The following is a 14251-nucleotide window of genomic DNA, read 5'->3' as shown; positions in this document are numbered from 1 at the left end:
AAAACGCATGTTTTTCTTCACTCTTTGTTAGAATTGGATAGTGTTAAATAGAGTTCTAACGTGCGTGGCTGATTGAAGTCAGTATGAACAACAGTATTTTAATATTACGTATTGCTAACACGCACGTCAAAGGCAGATTTAATGTATCGTGTGACCTTGGCCTAATATAATCAAATAAGACAAAAAATGAACTTTTGAACTGAACTTTTAAATGTGGTAGAACAAGCGAAAAATTTGCATGGATCTTTCTAAATACATCGGCTTAAAATTGACATATAATCACAAGTCAACTTCTCGAGTAATCCTAGTACAAAGGTCACGAAAATTTTTCCTCCTATTTTTGCTAAAAACTATCGATTCCGCAAACATCTTGCAAGGCCAGAGGAGTTAAATACCGAAAAAGATTCGGATATTTTTCAAAAAAGAGACTTTCAACAACTCTCTTATCTGGCAACAGACTTGAAATATAGCAATTCTAGTTTAAACGAAAATAAACATAAATTCGGTTTTCAAACTTTTTTAGGCACCTGACAGGAAAACAAAACAGCATTATTTTTTATTTGGTTATTCTGCGAGTTCCTCAACTAGCTTCATAAGTATTTATAAAACATAAAATTTCCTTATACATAAAACATCAATAGTATAAGAGCCCGTGACAAAAAAAGGCACCCCATCGAACTCAAAATTATAAAGTGAAAATGGCTGAAAAACATGTTAAAAAAGGTGTTAGACCCGCCAGACTAGTAAAAATTTGTTAATTGTTTTTTAGCTAAATTTAGCTAAAAAAAAAAAAAAAAAAAGATTGATGACTAGTCTGGCGGACGTAACGTGTTTTTATAATTTGTAGGTGCCTTTTTTGTTATGGGCTCTTCTACTATAAAGGTATGTTTCATATAAGATAATAAAAATATAAAAAAGAGTATTTAGCGCATATGTTAGTCTTTAATAAAATTAAAACTGATCAATAAAACAACTTTTAATTATTCACAATAATATTCGAATTACAATAATAATAATCATATTACGTTGGGTATCCTTTTCTAATATGTATAAGTAAGAAACTATAAGTAAATGAGTTTATTTTAGAAATTATTATATAAATCAATAATTCAAATTTATGTATAATAATGAGATAGTAGTTCTTTTACGTCTATGCATTGTATAGGTTGTAATTTTTAAAATTGTAAAAAAAAAAGAATATTGGAAGGTTATATTGAATATTGGAAGGTTATAGTGACCCTTCTGTGTTTGTAGCAAGGTTTGTAGTAACGATATTTTACCAATGAAATTCCATAATTTAGTGCCAGGTTGAGAAATAATTCTGATACGATAATTAAAAGTATTCAGATCTGCCGTAAATCGTTTATAATTTAATTTAGTAATGAGAAAAGTAATTTTCAAGTTGCACTATTTTGAAAAAAAGAGATAAAATAATAAAGGAGTTTTACTACAAAATGATACAAACGACCTATTCCTTGGTGATCGATCTAGCGTTTACCACAGTAATTCTCTGTTATGAATCGTCATCAGGATGACGATGAATATATTATTATATGAGATTATGAATACTTATTACATTACATGGAGGTAAAATTTATTTTATAAAATTGTAATGCGGTAAGTGTTTTATTATTTTATTTGTTAAATTATTGATATAATTTTACATATAAAATAATAAATATACTACATATATGGGTATTATTAATATAACAACAAGAGAAACGCATAAATTTTGTGTTTAATAAACGCCTACAACTAACAAACATATAAACAAACAAACAAACACACATTGATACAATATACAATGACACTCTACAATGAATAGAATGTTTAGTATGCTCCTATAAATATACGGGCTGTCACGAAATCCTCGTCTTACTTCACTCACCATATACAATGTCACATGGGTCCATCTCTGCATACCTAATACAATTCTGATTCAGTTGTTAGTGGAGCAAGCTCCTCTAAATTTGTATGGGATTTGGAATTATATCTATCTTGAAGTAAGGATCTTGATTCAAGATATAGGGTGCAATAATTTCACATAGACTAAGTTTTTCGTTCCGCTTTCGTATGAAGATATATAAAAATGACATCAAGTGTATGAATCCCCATAGTTTTACAAGAAAGAGACGAACAACAATCTTAGAAAACTTATCGAAAGCTTCGAAAGCTTAACTTCTTCGTTTTTTTAATCAATTTTAATTTAATTTTCAAGTTCTATGATGGTGTTAACATTAGTTTTATTAACTGAATTGTAGTTAATTCATTTACTCAAAATGTCTAAATACTTATTTTAGAAAATTGAAATCCGATTCTGCGTAAAATAAAAGAATTTATTATCAAATCTGCATGGTTGGATCTGGATTTGAAGGCATCTTTCAGTTATCATTATATTTAGTAGAAATATATGACAATAATTCATTTTTAAATATTTATAAATATTATAAACTTGTTTTTAATGGCCATAATATTTATAAAAGTTTTTATTGTTATTATTATGTCGTACGCTGTGCTTTATATTTCAAGTACCAAGCTCGTTGAAAAAACGACAGTACAATCAAAACTTTTTCAAAGTTTTTGTTTCTAAAGTAAATAAAAATTTTAGGCTAAACCACAAAAGGCATAGTCTTTACGCATATGTGTTTAAATTTGAACTTCCCTGTATAATAATAGTAAGATGGAAACATTTATCACAAACAAAGTTGTAGAAATATTAAAATTATCATTGTCTATAGAAAAAAGTCTTATAAATCATCAAAATTAATCAAATCTGTTATCCTGAGCCTAATGATCCGTACAGAGAAGTTACCACAAATGATCTAGAATTTGATCCAATAAAATGATAGATGAATCTGGTGTTGTTTAAAATAACTTAACCCCAATCTTTCGAAATACAAAAAGTTCTTGAATTAATCGAACATTTTGAAAACAGAAGATGGCATGATTTGAAATGCCTCATTTTGTCGGCCTCCCTTTACGGCAAAATACAACGAAAATTTTACTGATCTCTTTGGTATATTTGATGTAGGAAAAATTATACCATAAATCACATCAGATAAATTTCTATGGTTCTTGATATTTGTGGTACTATTATTCATAATTTTTTTCCACAAGTTTTGGATGAAAAAGGATACTTTTGGGAATATTACCTTAATGCCTGCTTAAAAGAATTGAAATTTGACAGTATACGTTTAGGATCCTTCATGATTTAAGGCTGGTGATAAATTGCGAAAACAAGCAGTTGTATTTCTATTAGACATTTGCAATTTTTCTAAGCAGCCCTTTTGGCAATATCAGCACTGTGTATCTTGAACATACTATTTCTTGACTATATATTGAAAATTTGTCATTATTTTAACGTTATTTACCTTTTGATGAAGTCCCCCAGTTATAACTTGGCTCACCTTTCGGCGCCGATCTGATGTCCGAGCGGAGAAACAAATATGCTTTTGTTTAGCGATTTTTGTGTGTTATAAGTTAAAATATCGAACAGTGAATACTCAATATAATTATGGATAAACTAATGAAGAAGAAAGAGGTGAGATATTGTCATACTGTGCCTATGAGTGAGTGAGTGAACTATGAGCGTTGTTAAGCATAACTATTATTGTATTATTCTTATTATTATTATAAATATGTATTATGTATATCTACAAACAAACAAACATACATACATACATAAACAACAAGAACACTTACACAGTATGAGAAATAAAATAATAATATTGTGACCGGTATTGAGGTCATTCAGCTAGAGTTTCATATTATCCGAATACTATTATTTTTATTTATTAAATATCTATAATATTCTACCATGAATCAAGAATATAATTGTTCAAAAATGTAGTTAAACGATAAAAATATTATTAACTTCTCAGTATAAGTAAGTTCTATAAAATTTCATCAAAAGTCTCATCTGGTTATCAGAGGGTTGAAGATCGAGCTTATATCGTCTCCTGTATTATAACTTTTTTTCTGATCAACTTGACAGAAATATTTACGATAATTGATTTTATGATTTTGTATAACAATAAAAAAAATATTATCCAAGTGCCGGGTATTGATCTCAGTACCTCTTGCATATTACTTATGTAACCTCTAAGATACACAGCTGTTTTCCAATAAAATAATTAATATTATAGTATTTTAAAAATTTAGGAAAAGTTATTTTCATCATCTGGGAAATCGATTGTGTGGACCATAAGGGTAGTACTAACTTGAACAGCTTGTTCCAGAAGTTATTTCCATACTTGATATAAAGTGGCAAGTAACGATGTGTAAAATGGTTTTAAGACCGTAATCTTAATCATGCTGTAACCTGCGAATCAGTACTTTAATATTATTCTATTCAATTTGGTAATTTGTGCAACTTGTTTGAGTTTTAGTCGAATTAACGACGACTTTGTTATCGAGATTTATTTAACCCTTGAACTGGTATGCGGAGCTCACCCTTTGATAACCCCCAAGGAATGAATTTAATTCGTTATTAGTATCAAATGCCATTTATGCAAATTTTGGATTTATTAATATGAATCTATCTTTCATTCATACCGACTACTGTTTTAGAACGGCCTAAACTAGTATTTTTCAATATTTCTAGCCAACATAAATTTAATACTTTTTGTTCGAAACTATACAGGTAAGGCCTTAGCCCTCTTGTTCATAAATTTAGTACCAGTATTATGTCAGATATTTTATTTTTTTTATAGAAGAAATTAATTAGACTATTGATAAATGATGATTCTTATAAAATAAAGAAGCTTCAACTTATTTATTTTCTTTTTTTCAAATATAAGGAAGCAATTTATTATGATTATTTGCTTTTATTATTCATTTTTAAAATAGCACATTTATTATAACTTTTTTTATAGTGGGTGTACTGTATACTGACTATACTGTCTATGTATAAAATGTATTTTTGTATGCGATAAATATATATATAAAGATGGCGGTAGCGGTACCCCCTAGTACATTGTTCACGTTTTTATATAATACATAAATGCATATATAATGCATTAAATGGAAAACATTCAAGTTATCCATAAATGCTTTTTAGAATTATAATATGATGTAGTGTTCAAATTGTGTATTAAATGTATATAGGTATCACAATTATATTGTTCAAGACGTTTTATTATCCTAACTTTATTCAAATTATAAAACGAATAATAGTCATTCAAAATTGTAAATTTTCAACAAATATTATTACTAAACTATTTGTCTCTCGGGACTTCGTATCTGAGTTTCTTTTTTGGAATGCCAAATTAAATAGTTTGTCAAGATTTTGTCGAAGAAAAAACTGAAACCTCCCAAGACAGTTGATATAATCCCGAGGAAATTTGGGATAAAATCGAGTAAAAACGTTATAAAATTATACAATGTGAAAGTTATAAATGGTATAAATACGTCTGCCATAATGAGTTATTGTTATTATGTGCTTTCGGTTGGTTTATAATTTATATCTCTTTACATCCCTGCTCCTTTAAAAAATCGGGATAAAAAAACTTACAAGAAAATATTTCCAAGAATAGTGGTTATTCGTTTTTTTGCGGTGAGATTTGTAGGTTCAGTGATAAAAATAAAATTGTGATTATCTTTAAATTAAGTAACCAAAAAAAAATTAATCGGATCCTAAAAATATGTGCACACACAGTCTGATAAAATAATTGTACAAGTTTTTTTTAAACTTTGATAAAAATAACATGCAAACATGCAATAATTCAAATCATTTAGTCCGATAAAATCATTTTCAGACATCATTTACAGTAATTATGTTTGAATACGATGACGTAAAATCGATATTTATTAGGTTTTTGACATGTTAGTTTTTAGATTTTTTCGGTGTAATAAATTTAGTGACCAAACTGCATAACTATAACACTTTGATTTATCATCATTTACTTTTTCTATTTAAACAAAACACTTCATAAAGGATTGTTTAAAAAAATTATTATTAAATCATATGAATTTATAATCTACCCTTGGTGCGCATTTAGAACTAAAAAAACATAAATTGAATAATTTTATTTGTGATATAAATGATAACTTGACACGAAATTTACTCTTTAGTAAATTTTACTTATAATACATGTGTTCGATTTCTTTATATGTAATACATCCCTTCGCTTAATGGTAGACGGTAACTGGTAAATTACGCGAATTTTATCTTGAGGGGAATCGAAGTCACGACCCCATACTAGGTTACCACTGATTATCTGATCTTAAATTTTAGAAGAAAATTGAGTATGCAAAATAAGATGAAGTTGACTTTACCTTAAATTGAACGACTTTCATATGGCTTCGTACACCATGATTGCATTATCTTGTAAAATTGTGAAAATTACAAATATTTTGAAAATGAGAATTACAAAAAATATTCAATTTAATTATTATTAAAAGCCGTACCCTTTATTTTATTTCGACAATCTCGATGTCTGACAAATTGACAGACAAACAATAACCGAAAGCAATAAATATTACACAGCCAACAAATAAATGATCTTTTAAGACAAACATAAATTTCATTATTCACAATAAAATATCATTGATCTAAAAACGTTTTATATTACCTACCGATTAATAACAAAAAAAAAAGTTGATACGTATGCAACGCAACTTATTATTTAGGTTTTTATACCATGTATATGAAATACATATATCAAGGTTTACTAAGTTTAGTCCCAAGTTTGTAACGCTTAAAAATATTAATGCTATGAACAAAATTTTGATATAGCTGTTCATAAAATCACCTAATTAGTTCATTTCCGGTTGTCTGTCTGTCTGTCGTCTGTCCGCCTGTCATCACGATTACTCAAAAACGAAAAGAGATATCAAGCTGAAATTTAAATGAGCAACATAGGTCAATTGAGTCTTGGATTCGTAGGACCCATCTTGTAAACCGTTAGAGATAGAACAAAAGTTTAAATATAAAAAATGTTCCTTTTAAAAAAATAAACAACTTTAATTTGAAACATTTTTTCGTAAACATCACTGTTTATCCGTGAGAGCGCAAATTATATAGTATGTATTATATGGGAATATCAGCTATGTATGTATGACATGTATGTATGTGTAATGTTACAGTGTAATCAACCTGTCTATGCATAGTATTTTAACAATTAACTCAGTCAATTGTTTGTTTTTACTTGTTAAAAATAAGATTCTTATTATTCACTTACAAGATATGTGAAGAAAAAAAATTATATTATAAACGATAAAATAATACAACTAATTGTACAATAAATTTAAATAATATTGAAATAAGTCATGCAATAATGCAGTGAAACTAGTTTTATTCATATAATATCAAATATATAAAGTGTACACTATACAATACTGTATAGATTGGTTTATATATTGTACGACTGCAATTACCAATCGTATCAAACTTTTTATTTCTGGAGTATTCGATGCTCAATGTTATCTACTCTAGGTCGATCAGAATTTATGTTTTAATACAAATGAAAACACACAATTGACTGAGTTAATTGTTGAAATACCATGTATAGACAGTGTTGATTACTCTAGCTCTAACGTGTGCCCTCGTGAGTAAACAGTAATGTTTACAGAAAAATGTTTCAGACAAAAGTTGTTTATTTTTTTTTATAAGGAAAATTTTTTACATTTAAACTTTTGTTCTATTTCTAACGGTTTACAAGATGAGTCATACGGACCCAAGACCCACTTGACTTGCTTTTATGAACTCGACCTCACTTTTTACGTCCTAAGCACACTATAAAAATTTCAGATTGATATCTTTTTTCGTTTTTGAGTAATCGTGATGACAGACGGACAGACAGACGACAGACAGACAGACAGACAACCGGAAATGGACTAATTAGGATATTTTAACACCTAAACAAAAATTTTGTTCATAGTATCAATATTTTTAAGGGTTACAAACTTGGGACTAAACTTAGTATATCATGGTATATTTCATATACATGGTATATAAATTGGTAATTTTGACTTCTGTAACAAAATAAGCGATTATTCAATGTGATTAATCCGGTGAAATTGTTAAGGAACCTATTATTATTAAGAAAATGCGTACCAATGATTCTTCAATGGGTTTCAGCTTACAATATAATAATAAAAATAATACAATGCGTTGTCAATATTGTATATTGTCAATTACAGTGATCGATTTTGAATGGTACTGTGGCGAATTTTTTATTTATTTCATTTATTTAACATAATCACAGAGTACGAAGAAATATTAAATCTTATTGTCAGTCACTTCAACAAGAAAAATTACCTTTATTTTTAATTGTGCTCTTATTTCACGACAAATATTTAATATTCCCTATAAAATACATATATTTATTAAAATTCTTTTTACACTGCGAACACAACCGATGCAATTCGCAAGCAAATATACAGTACGGAAATCTAAACACAGCTAAAAACACTCTCCAATAAATAACTTTTCCAACAAAACGAAAAAACTGGTTCATCCCTTTAGGAGATACGATGCTACAGACAGATGTACATAGCGTTCAAACTTTGTTGAGGTTCGTGGGTTAAAAATATTATATACACTCCTTTAAAAAAATACAAATTTACAAACTCAATTCGCAGAGAAATTTTGACAAGAAAATCGGATTTCTTGATGATCGGAACGAGTAGCTTCTGAAATACCGACTTATAAGTGATAGATGTTTTGAAATAATTCAGGTTATCTCAAAGCTATTAATTAAATCGTCACAATAATCAACTTATCTAGAAAATGTAGCCAAAAAGTAGTCAAAAAGATACAGAAAATGTAGTCCTGTATCATCATTATGTATGAGACAAAGATCTGATAACAGAAAAGGATAAACATACATTTTGGTTTATTACGTTTTATGTGGGGATTCCAAAAAAAAACGATTGGATAAACTATAAAATTTATTCAGGATGACTTCCTAAAAGGTTATACATTCATCTCCACCTAGGAAAGTGGGATATAGCTCCAACGTTACTATATACCTAAGAAGCCGCGTAAAATGAAACACAAAACAGAATTTTCAATCAGAATAAACACAAATTGTGCAAAAAAATAATTATATAATCAGTTTGATGCAGCAGACAAATAATTCAATAGTTTTATATAAATCTAGCTCGCTGGCTTTTAAGCGCATCAGTTAACTCTTTTACAATGCATATAATAATAATAATAATAATAATAATAAAAGTGCAGAATATGTATAATATTATCAGATGCTGACGAAGCAGTCAAGATGCATGCAAAAATGTAACCACGGACGGCATCTCACCAATCACAAGTTGGCATATCACAAAAAAAAAACCGGCCATTTCAACATTTATACATACATGTCGTTTCTTTTTACTCCTCAAGATTATCAATGTCTTCTGATTCTTTTTACCCATTGCCTTTGCCATATCTATGCAATACAACAGAAATACAATGCAACTTAACCTAACTTTTATTGCACTAAACACTACACTACTGAATATCTATACTAGATTATTATTTATACAGATGTTTTTAAAAATTCGGACCATCCAAGTTTTAACCAATTATATTTATCTTAGATTAAATTATCAAAGATATTTGATGATATAAAAGTATTACAAATTCGAATCAATTCCTAGATCTTATTTGTATATTACTTAATACTTATTTCGACTACAATACATTATCAGAACGAATTAACTAATCGAAATTATTCTTCTTACACTTAGTAACATATGCTAATCATCGCTAATTCTTCAGAGAGTTACGTCTTCAATTATAAGATAACAATATCCTCCATCTATCGTTTTACCATAAAACCAAAGTTAAATATGCCTACTTTTGAACTCATTTATTTCAAAGTTCAGATTACTTAGACTTAGTTCAACTTCATATAAAAACAAATCAAGCTCTTGATTTAAAATTACCTTGATGAACGTACATCCTTTAACTACTTAACACAACATGCCTTTACTTTATCGGTTAAAAAAAGTGCACAACTCTTTAACTATTTGAGTTTTCGACAAAAGTATCTAAGACACTTTCAACTTAAAGTTGTCTAAAGAACACGTTCTTTAACTATGACCACCGAGTCACGGAACACCCTGTGTATAAATATCTATCTCGGGATCGGCTCTAGCGATTTTGATGAAAATTCGTAAACAGATAATATTAAGGGGGATTTTTCAGGGGTTGTTCGGAGAGGGAATCATTATAGGGAGGCAGTAATTTTTTCAGGAAGGTGTTTTAAATGTTTTGAGACGGTCTTCAATGCTCGTTCGCACAGGTACTTATGATTAAATTAAGCGGTTTCCAATATTATGATGCAACTTTTGAAGCAGCCAGTACAAAAATGCTTATATTAGTTGTTGTATTATTGTAATGTTATTGTTGTTTTAAAGAAGAATAAAATAAAAGAAATAAAAATAAAAAACTGATTTTTAATGTTTTGAGTTCGTCTTAAGATACATGTGAATGTTTAAACTATATTTATACCTGTTTTAGTATAAATTATCGTGTTTATTTTATTTATTTTTTTTACTTATTAATATCGTCGCGCGTCCATCGTCCACGTTCAACGGTATGAACTAAACCAATATTTTTAATAACATAAACCTAATTATTATTTTATTATTCGTTTAAAAGACTGTGAAACTTTCATACAGTTCTTAACACGGTTATATATCTCGGAATTAGTCGTAAATATAAAGTTGATGACATATTCATTGATCTAGATAGTAAAGACTGTAAATTTTTCTTATATACCAAAAATCCGATTTATGTATTGATAAGTCATGCGTTATACATAGCGTTACAAGAAGTTACTGATGGCAAACTTCGCTTTTAAGTTACAGGAAATTAGCAGCTAAAGTCATAAAACGAGAAAAAGAGAGAAAAACTTCCTTCTCTTATCGAGACTTCTATTTCTAACTTATAGAAGTTTAAGAAGGTTAAAATGACTGGACTTGATAATTTATTTTACTTGTAGAGTTTTTCGCTTATACAGATCTTATTAACACAGGTTTGACTGTAATTGATAATCATTTATTCCAGGCTTTCGGTATTTAACTATTTTATCAATACATTTTTGGATCATAACAGATAAACTTGGATGACAAAAGGTGAAAGTTAGTGTATTTGTTTTATTAAGCTTTCACGCAAATATTACTGAATGGATTTGAAAAAAATTTTACGATATTATAATTCATACAACTAAATAACACATGAGCTATAATTTATAAAGATATATTTTAATAAAAATCAAATTTATTTTTTGGACACTTCTACGCGGCATCTATGAACATCATTATTAATAAATATTTCTGTGAAAAGGGTGAAGAAGATACAATTCATGGCCATCTATCTTTTCACACAGGTTTTTTTTTTGTATATACTCATTGTATTATAACTACTTTACATTCATGAAATTGAAAATTGATTATTTAATTACTTTTATCTGAGTACAACAATCTCAATCTGTATTGAGTGTTTTGGAACGGGGGTAAGTGAGAGCAAGGGATGTGAAGGTTATAACGCGGTGATCTTAGCCCACCGAAGCGATCGGATATTCAGCCAGTACTAATATGAAACTGAAATTAGTACCAACATATATTTTGAGCTTTTCAGTCATAAAAAGGTCAGAACCCTCAAAAACTACATTTGGAAAATAGTTGGAGTTAAGATTTTTTAAATTATAACGGTAGTATTGTATTTATAGTATTATAAGTCATTAAGGCGGCCTTCACAACGGATTTATTTCTAAATGAATATTATAAAATATAAAATTTCTAATTACAAATCTTACATAACATTATTTGAATATTATATATGGATTAAAGTAATTTTAAAACAATGTCGGTCGGTACTCTTGGTATTAAAGCCAAGCACAAGTATATTGTATTTTGTACATTTCTAGATAGTAGAGTACAGTATACGTACTCAAGAGGTAGATATACTCACACCCAATATATTAATGATAATCACCACATCACAAACCCATCAGCCAGCCAAAAACATTCACAATTCACATTTATATATTGTATGTATATACGTTTACGTTTTTGTATAGTTTGGTAGTTTCGTTTCGTTTCGTTGTGTTTGTTTGTTAGTAGTCTGTTCAATGAGGTCTTTCTTTCTTTTATATAAATATGCGCATTACATTATGTGCAGTTTAATATTTTATATATTATTATAAAACCCTCTAACAAGTACAAGTACATATATCTACATGTATTGTGTTTTCAAAGAGAAATACTCACATATACATACATACATACATACATGTATAAAATCAGATCAACTAAAATACAAAACACCATTTCTCTCAACTAAAATCGATAACATTTCATATAGGTACCTTATTCACTGGTAACTACAATCATATTATTATTTTATTTTTATAGAAATGGCTACTAAATATAGAATTTGTATTAAGAAAATGATTATTATCTACGCCCGTGAGATAAGATTTACTTTTCTCAGTATGCGTGGAAAAAATAGTTCATTATCCGTACTAGGGTGGTAATGAATTCATCACTGGTGACTACAATCATATTATTATTTTATTTTTATAGAAATGGCTACTAAATATACAGTTTGTACTAAGAAAATGATTATTATCTACGCCCGTTAGATAAGATTTACTTTTCTCAGTATGCGTGGAAAAAATAGTTCATTACACGTACCAGGGTGGTAATGAATTCATCACTGGTGACCAGTGTTGCCAACTTTCAACTCTAAGGCCCACTAAACAGGCGATAGAAAACCACTAAAAAACAACTAGAGGGCAATAATATTGCCAGAAATGATATTAAAATATTAAATTATTTAAATTATTTTCCCACTAAAGGTAGAAAAATAGTAGAAAAAAACCACTAGTTTTAGTGGTAAAACTACTAAGTTGACAACACTGCTGGTGACTACAATCATATTATTATTTTATTTTTATAGAAATGGCTACTAAATATAGAGTTTGTACTAAGAAAATGATTATTATCTACGCCCGTGAGATAAGAAGTACTTTTCTTATTCAGTAGGCGTGGGAATACTAGTTCAATACCGTACTAGGGTGGTAATGAATTCATTATGATACTGCAAATTACTGTCAAAATGTAATCTGATAACAAGTTACTAGAGTACCTTTTTCTATTTTCCTCAATCAGCCATGACAAATTTTAAATAATAATTATCAAATTTTAATATATAATTTGTACGATATACGTGTGATAAATGCATTATCTGCGATTGTTCAATTCAAGCTACGCACACGTCGTGCAAATTTCGTAGGCGTACGTTAATAATACTGTTATCCCTGCTAGTATCGTTAAATAACTATTATATCCTATACAGGGTGAATGTATGATGTTCTATAAATGACTGCAGACCTCTTGACTACCTGAATAAGCTTGAAAAAAAGTAAAGACAATGCTCTTTACCAAATTTCGATCTGAGGTCTAATTTTGGAGATATTGGCTATGGAAAAAATTGAAAAGTTATCTTTTTTTTATTTGAATGTAATAGAAATTGCCCTTACCTAGTCTTCTATGGTCGGCCTTTCTGAAACAAAACAAAAATAAAGTCAATAAATGCCACTGTTAAAAAAAATCAGATAATTTCTTATTATAATAAAAATTTTATAATGACAGAAACTTATTTTTACATTTAAAATAAAATAGAAATTACTCTCCTAAAATTTTATGAAGAAAGAAGTAGAAAAAAGTTATCATATACAATAAATGAATCGGTTTTTATACAAAGCGACGATTTGTAACAAAAACTTTGAACTCATTTTTCTCGAAATTACGTTTTTAAAACTAGTACAACGTTTTTCTTGTAGTCTACGCAACCGGTCTTTTTAAGTTTTTGATTTTTTATAATAAAAACCTCTAAACAGTAAGAAAATACCCCTCCTTTTTTGTACAGGGGAAAACTCACACCAAAAAATGTTAGGAATGGTAGGTAGTTTGAAATGTTTAGACAAAAACTAATAAATTCGAGGACAATAACAACGAAAATCCACGAATAATTATTTTGGATTCACTTTATAACAATTTAGAGATAATCATAAGGATGAGGTATACAGCCAGAGCATCAAAATAGGCCACAAATCTTATAATTGACTTCCTAAATAACATAGAATTCATCTGGATATATTTTGGCTGAAAAAAAATCGATCTCAAAGCGTCTTTAGTGTTCTATCGTCTCGCTTATGTCTTATAAATAACAAGTGAAAACCAACAAAGTTAATTGTTGAAATACCATAATTACGGAATCGTTTGTTTTTTTACGTCA

At 28.5% G+C, this 14251-nt stretch overlaps 1 protein-coding gene across 12 annotated transcripts in view; it reads right to left on the bottom strand.

Annotated features, from left to right (window-relative positions):
* LOC123301018 (bromodomain adjacent to zinc finger domain protein 2B) overlaps positions 1-13520 on the bottom strand; it is a 57653-nt gene extending 44133 nt beyond the window's left edge. For all 12 annotated transcript variants that reach the window (XM_044883730.1, XM_044883735.1, XM_044883732.1 and 9 more), the window contains exon 1: positions 13494-13520. The gene's annotated coding sequence lies outside the window, so the exon portion shown is untranslated. The remainder of the gene's footprint in view (positions 1-13493) is intronic.
* Between the last annotated feature and the right edge of the window lie 731 nt (positions 13521-14251).

Source organism: Chrysoperla carnea, chromosome 5, assembly GCF_905475395.1.
Source record: "Chrysoperla carnea chromosome 5, inChrCarn1.1, whole genome shotgun sequence".
NCBI classification, from domain to species: Eukaryota; Metazoa; Arthropoda; class Insecta; order Neuroptera; family Chrysopidae; genus Chrysoperla; species Chrysoperla carnea.
This window is presented reverse-complemented; position numbering and strand designations above follow the sequence as displayed.